The sequence below is a fragment of the Tupaia chinensis genome, unplaced genomic scaffold (genome assembly GCF_000334495.1).
Source record: "Tupaia chinensis unplaced genomic scaffold, TupChi_1.0 Scaffold149309_1, whole genome shotgun sequence".
Lineage (NCBI taxonomy): Eukaryota > Metazoa > Chordata > Mammalia > Scandentia > Tupaiidae > Tupaia > Tupaia belangeri.
In genome coordinates, this window is record NW_006209153.1 from 56158 (window position 1) to 63984 (window position 7827).

At 41.1% G+C, this 7827-nt stretch overlaps 1 protein-coding gene across 1 annotated transcript in view; it reads right to left on the minus strand.

Annotated features, from left to right (window-relative positions):
- Nucleotides 1-7827, minus strand: part of LOC102476651 (aminopeptidase O) — a gene marked incomplete at its 3' end in the record, with an annotated part of 55714 nt that overhangs the window by 9746 nt on the left and 38141 nt on the right.

Sequence of the window (7827 nt, forward strand, 5' to 3'; positions counted from 1 at the left end):
AGAAGACACCTGGGTTTTAGTCCCCTCTACCCTGAACTAGCTATGGAAGTTCAAGTCCTGTCCTCCGCCCCATCCTTTTTATATGTTTAGCTGGTCTGCCATTTCTCCTCAAGCAGACGAACAGCAAGAAAAGTTAAGTGGCACCAAGTATTTCAGCTAGCTTGTAACAGGGCTGGGGCTGCAATTTGGGCTCTCCACCCCAGGTGAAGGTGTACACTCTACTTAGTCAAAACTTTAGAAAAGGTTTTTGTCAAAAGAAAACATGACTGTTATACTTTCCTCCCTTCTAATATGGGAAATCATTTTAATGTTTCTGAAATCTTAATGTTTTGAACAAACTGATTTAACATAGTACTTTTCCCCCTTAAGCATCTGCTATAAATTGATGGCATATTTTAAGGGGAATTAATAATACCTTATATCATGGGACACATTTCTCTACTTGTGTTCCTGTCAGGAGAAACTTCCATTAGAATAACACCTCTCTTGGGACCAGCAGTTAGCATAATGGCTATGTCGCTGGACTCCTACATAGTCGACCACGTAGTCCCGGACCCGGTGGCTTAAACTCACACTGGGCACGTGCATGCATGCCCAAGATCCCGACAGGAGAACGGAGAAGGGATTGCGGCATGGCCATCCCCCTTGGGGGGTGATTTCTCGCTTTCTATCTCTCTGTCTCTCTGGCGAGCGCACGCACCCTATAGCAAAAACCTCTCAAAAAAATAAAATAAAATAAATAAAAAGAATAACACCTCTCTTTCAGCCACTTTACAAACTCCTGTGTAGGAGTTACTATTCTCTTTCTTGTTTTGTTTTTGAGAGTTAGACAACGGTGGAGTGGTTTATAGTTGTTTAATTTGGACAGTGAGTAGATAAGATGTCAAACTCAGGGTTGAAATATTAAGATGCCCATATTGGTCAGCAGACTAAACACTTTCCAAAGTGCTTTTCCAGTAAAAATAAAAAATAGAGGCTAGTTTTATCAATCTCTTCACTAATTCTGAATTTAAAAAGGAGGCCTTAAGGAAAAAACAAGTTTAATTTTGGTGTAATTCAAGTTTAGAAGTCATTAGAAAAGATACTTGAAGGAGAAATACTGAAAGGCACGTTAAGAACTGCTGAAAACCCATCAGACAGGCAGTCATTCTCTCCTACTTGCTTCTAAAATTTCCATCCCACTTCTTAAATCAGAATGATCACCCCTGGGATCCCTCTTTTTGTAGCTAAGAAGATAAAGGCATAGTCCTTCTTAATTTTTTTTTTTTAATTGTCAGAGGGCATAGTGCTTGCCAGAGAGAGAGAGAGAGAGAGAGAGAGAGAGGGAGGGAGGGAGGGAGGGAGGGAAACACGAAAAGCACCCCTAAAGGGGCGTGGTCATGCCACAATCCTTTCTCCAGGATTTTGGACACACACATACATACACACACACACACGACTAACATGTTTTTCAAGTCATCAAGGTTGGAATTTGAACAACAGTTGGCCATGTAAGATCTGGCTCTCTTGACCAGTAGGCCACAGGTATGGCCCATTATAGTCTTCTTTTAGAGGACAATTAAGTCTAGTGATGTTGGAACCAATTCATGATTGGATTTACTGGGCTTGAAGGAAAACCAGGAACTTATTAAGAAGTTGCTCTAATCCCAAGCCACTAAGAGGGTGGATAATCATGTAAGTCTTGCTGAAAGCATGACAAGGATCTGATATGATAAGCTACAGAGTGTCAACCTCCCATACTTTTCTACCTTCCCATAACTAACTCATTCTTTGCAACCAGCTGCCTCCCATGATTGCTCCAAGAACTTCAGTTTGGGCTGTGCAAGCCAATAAAAGGCAGAGCAGATGAGAGAGAGCTTAGAGACCAAAAATAAAGAAGTTGTAGGTGAGGAAGTACATCTTTTGAAAGATTTTGGTTTTTGAAAAATAAAATCCAAGTTTTGGGCTTTTTTTGTTTCATTTGTTTTGTTTGCTATAGAGATATGTGTGCTCACTGCAGAAATGGGAGTAGGGGTGCAGTGGAGCAGGGAAGAAAGAGAGAATGAGAATGCACCCCCAGGGATGACCATGCTGCAATCCTTTCTGCAATGAAATCCACAGATGGTCTCCCCCACTCTACATACCTGGGGCTTTCTGCCTTTCTCCTCCAATAACCGGAGATATATTTTCCAGAGAGAGTAAAAGAGAGAGCCTCTGGATTAGAAGGACAGAAAAATGGGAGATGGAGGAAGAAACGGCATTGTTGAAGGTAAATAAATGAGATTAGATAAACACGTGCATATAGGATGCTGAGACCACCGACCATCTTTCCTTCCTTAGTTCCCACAATGCTGACAAAGTCTGACTCAAGTAGATGCCTAAAGATACTGATGTGGGTGGTTTCCTATGATCAGCTTATGGTGAAACTCCTGGTTGACAAGTTTTGAGTGCACTCAGAGTTTCCAATCAAAATTTTACTCCTAAATGAATGCAATAAGCCAAGTGCCTCCTGGCAACTTTATAGTCTCTAAAGCAAAATTGAGAGACCAAAAACAAACAAACAAACAAACAAACAAAAAACAGAAATGAACAACTTGCAGGGCAGTGATCACACAAAGAGAAGAAAACTTCTCCCCAAATACCCAAAACATGTCCAAAAATACGAAACGCTCAAAATTAAAATAATTCACGGCAGCTCTAAAATATGTACATACAAGCATACAAAAAGAAAATCAGTAAGTAAAGAAAATTAAAAACAAGATAGGTGAAAACAAAAACTCAATAAAAGGAATGGATGGAATAACAAGCCCAGACACTAGAGTGTCAAAAAGTAAAATAAGAAAAATGATAATGGAAAACAGAATGGCAGTTCAGGAAGTCCAATGGCAAGTAACAGAAGGTCCAGAAAAAGACAACAGAGAAAATCAACAGTTAAGCCTTTGAGAAAAGTGCCCCAAACTGAAGAAGTTATGAGTCTCTGAACTGAAAGGACACAAACTACCCGGGACACCGAATACAAATCAACTTACATCAGGATATGTCACTATGAAACTTAGGAGCCTGTGAACAAAGACAAGATCCTACAACCTTTCAGAAAGAAAGAATTAAAAAAAAAAAAAAAGAAAAGATCACATACAATATATTCATTTTCAGATATCCTAAATCTCCAAAAACTTCACCTCCATATTTACATACCATATTCTCTGATAGTTACTAGAGTATGTATAATATGCTTCAAAAAGAAGTCATAAATCAAGAGAAAGGAAGACAGACAAGCCAACACAGGCACGACACATGCATGGGGAAGCGGCAGAATAACAAAGGGTGGTCCTAGGAGTCACTGTGCCTAGTGGAGAGTGCAGTCTGTGCCGGGCAAGGGCCCTGGAAGACACTGCTGCAGGAAGGGGACAGGAAGAGAAAACCTGAACTAGCTGAGCATCTTGGAAGAGATTGAGAGAGTTTTCAAAGAGCCTCAGGTTGGAAAATACATAGAGAACAAGACAAATGGGGAAAAAAAAAAAAAAAAGACAATGATTAATTCCAAGAAAAACTGACTGGTACAGAAATGATGCAGTCATGGTTTTACTATAAGGCGCAACTCTTAATGACAAACCTAGATATAATAATATAATTGAAAAATGATGATCTAATCAACATTATGATACCGACTTCATTTGGAAGACAGGATTTTGAAATGGGGACACGTGTATGATGACGTGGGAGAGGGGAAAGAAGAGCTAAATCTGCCATAGTTGCAATCTTGAACAACTAGGCATCTTATTGAATGAGAGGACAGTAAGTAGTAAATATGCAGCCAAAAGAGATGCAAGTGGCTACTTCTGAAACAGGAGAGATGGAGGGAGGTGATGGAGAGAGCTGCTATTCGGGAAGGGAATATAATAACCCAACAGAATTATTAGAGTATTTAAATATTGCATTTTTAAATATAAAACTTGCCATGAATTAAAAAAAATAATATTTTTAAAAATAAATTAATTTATTTATTCAGTGAATGAGAGAAACAGAGAAAGCCAGAAGGACCACCAACAAAGTGTTGTGTTTTGTTTGCCATAGTGCACATATCCTCACCAGAGAGAGAGAAAGAAAATTTAAAATCAGTCCCCAGTGGGGATGGCTATGCCACAATCCTTTCTCCTCCATTCTCCTCTTGGGATTTGGGGCATGCTTGTACATGTGCCCAGCATGTTTTTCAAGCTACTGAGTCTGGGACTTAAACCCACAGTTGGCCAGGTGGGATGCAGCTGGCTGTCTTAATCTTCATACCATCTGCTGGTCCCCAAGAGGGTCTTGATCCACCCCCAGCTTCAGCCACAACCACACATGTACTAGGTACTCAGGGAGGCCTCCAGACACAAATCTGAAACCTTCCCATGTAGGTCAGCCACCCAGAGCATGACATTTTACCACTGCACTACCATCTGCCTCTTAAAAAGCAATCTTGAGGGGCCAGTGAGTGGCATAGTGTTTGGGGTGCTGGACTTCCACGTGGATGACCACAGTTTGAGTCCTGGATCTGATGGCTTGCTTTCTTACTTTCTTTCTCTCTCTGTCTCTCTCGGGGGTGCTCATGTACCCTATAGCAAATCAAAATAATAATAAATAAAATAAAGAATTCTTTTTTAAAAAAGTAACCTTGACAGAAAAAGAACATTTTTGCTTCTGAGATGCTATTTAAAATGATAAAATATAAATCGGCAAGAAGAGGCAATTCAGAGAGAAGGAGTAGGTAAGAACCTAAGAAATCCTTTTGAGAATGAAACACTAATCATGTACCCTATAGCAAATCAAAATAATAATAAATAAAATAAAGAATTCTTTTTTAAAAAAGTAACCTTGACAGAAAAAGAACATTTTTGCTTCTGAGATGCTATTTAAAATGATAAAATATAAATCGGCAAGAAGAGGCAATTCAGAGAGAAGGAGTAGGTAAGAACCTAAGAAATCCTTTTGAGAATGAAACACTAAGCAGAGCAGGAGAGGGGGTGGGGGGAGGGTGGCCATGCTGTAAGCCCTTCTCTTCTATTCTCCTCTCAGAATTTTAAGGTACTCGTGCCCAACACGATTTTCAAGCTGCCAGGCCCAAGACTCAAACTGTGCACTCAGCCATGTGGGATCCAGTCACACTAACCTCCATACCACCTGCTGGCTGCCTATGCTCTGAACTGAATTTCTGACCTTCTTTTCTGATACCTGTCTGGCTTTTGTGCTATTCATGTAGTACATGGGCAGAATGAGACTTGTAGAAATGGAAGTCAATTACTTCTAAGGTAGAACACTGCTGCTGGAATAGATCACCAGGAATCCACACAAAGTTCACATCATATCACGTCCCAGCATTTTCATCAGAAGGTCTGAACTCTCAAGGTGATATGGGAAGGGCACTGGAAGTCACAAAGGGATGTATCAGGGCAGAGAAATGGAGAGAATCAAAAAGTCAGAAATCTGAAATGACCTGGAGATAGGAAAAAAGACGGTTTGGCAAAATCGATAAGAGAAACTAAGCTGAGCCCAATAAAACTATTTCAGAACTGTCCAGTGACAAAGCTTTCTTTGAAATTAAATAACAGAAAGAAAATTATCTTTATTTATTTTTTTTTTTTTGAGAGAGGTTTTTGCTATAGGGCGCGTGCGCTCGCCAGACAGACAGTGACAGAGAGAAAGTGAGAAATCACCCCTCAGGGGGGATGGCCACGCCGCAACCCCTTCTCCTCCATTCTCCTCTAGGGATCTTGGGCATGCACGCACACGTGCCCAGAGTGAGTTTAAGCCACCGGGTCTGGGACTCGAACTGCGGTCGACTACGTGGGAGTCCAGTGACATAGCCATTACGCTAACTGCTGGTTCCTGAGAAAATTATCTTTTTAAAATATCACCCAAACTCATATTTTCAAAGCTCAAGATGATTTTCTATATATCCCACAAACTTTCTACTTTTTATTTTTTTTTTTTAGCTTCTTAAAGTTCCTCTACTTAGTGGAGCTCATTTAGAAGCTGCTTCATACTTCAAACTTTTCAAATAAAAACATTTTCTTAGCTACCAAGTGACAGTTAAACAAGGGGAGATAAATAGCTAAGCCAAATAGAACCAGCCAGGAACCCAATGCCCAAAGACCTTGGTGGAACTTCTCAGACACTTCTCAAAAGTATCTGGCCCTGAGCTTCTTGCCCCACTGCTGGGTGAATGCAGGAGCTAGTGCTATGATTGTGGAGAGCTCCCGATGTTTGGGGAAAGGTTTGTATTAGTGCATTACCATGAGGACATTTCTAGTACTCCCGTTTGTTAGAAAAGTCTCTTTTCATTGTTCACGGCTTCTTCCAATCAATCCTAACTTGCATAAAGACTGCCCACTGCCACAGAGATCACCTGACCTCATCTCCCAAAGCTACAGAAACTACAAAACTACAAAACTACAAAACTACAGATAACAAGGTGGAATACTGCCCTAGAAAGCAGAGCATTCGTTCCAAAGATAAAGAGGAATAATTTCTGGATTATCTATTGTTTGAGATAAGCCTACCTTGCAAAGGAAAATTTGATGAGCATTTCTTTCAAGTATGTCTCCTGGTTGAGTTCCAGTTTTGGAATCTGACAGCTGGGGCTCAATTCCTGGTTCTGACACTTCCCCTTTTGGGCTCATTACTTAATCTCTATGCATCAGTTTCCTCATGTAGAACAAGGGAACAATCAGAGTATGTACCTTGTAGGATTCTCTAAGGATTACATTAGATGTATATGGAAATCACTATGCATAGCAATTGGCACATAGTAAGTGTTCAAGAAATGCTAAATGCTGTTGTCCTCATCATCACTGCTGTGGTCAGTCCCCTCATCTGCAAGCTCTCGCCTTTCCAGCTGCCTCCCCCTGTTGCTCAGGCTGACTTGCTGGAGGCAGAGGCGAAGAATGTTGAAGGTATGGTTGCCACATGTGCGCCGAAACCCGTGACCTGAGGAGGCCCACATATGGGGGTTAAGGTTGAGTGGCGTAAAACGCAGTGCATACAAAGCGATCCATTTAAAGGAGAATGACAGCCCAAAGGGGGCATCCTGTATGACTTCATATAGAATGGCCCATTTGGAGACTATTTAAATGGTGTTTACTTTAAATGAGCCATCCCTGCTTGATGAAACAGACAGTGAATGCCTTCATTTTCCTTTTTGATTCAATCCGCTCACACTCGACTCCCTGGCTATACCAGCTGCAAAACAAAGAGAACACACTGTACTTGAAGTAACCCAGATTTTTTCCTCTGCTGAGGCCAGAAGCCCATCACATACTGGATGATTTCATGGCCAGGCCAGGATTCCTCAGCGAGACTAACAGAGCAGAGGGTGGCAGAAAGGGGCCCAGAGGTGTGCCCCAACTCTGCAGGCTTGAGTAGCCACTCAGTTCGCCCTCCCTTCTGAACAGACTCTGTAAAGCTGGACTTGTGACTGCCTCAGAAGGAGATCAGAGTTTCTCTTAATGACCCTACACTGCTCTCTCAGACAGGAAGGGCTCTCATACTTCATCTTTCTCACAAGCAAGACAGATGTATTAGATGAGATGTTGTTCTTATGGTCACAATAGCAATTGCTACAAGATCCAAATGGACACTTCCTCTCCAAAAATAGGAGTGGAATTTTCCTTAAAGATGACTCTTTGTTTTCAACAGTTATAATAGAATTTTTAAAAAAGAATTATTTTATTTAACTTTATTTACTTATTCATTCATTCATTCATTCATTCATTCTAATTTGACCAGATAGGGACAGAGGGGGAGGGAGGGAGGTGGGAAGAGAGGGAGGGAGGGGGAGGGAGAGGGAGAGGGAGGAAGAGAGAGAGAGCG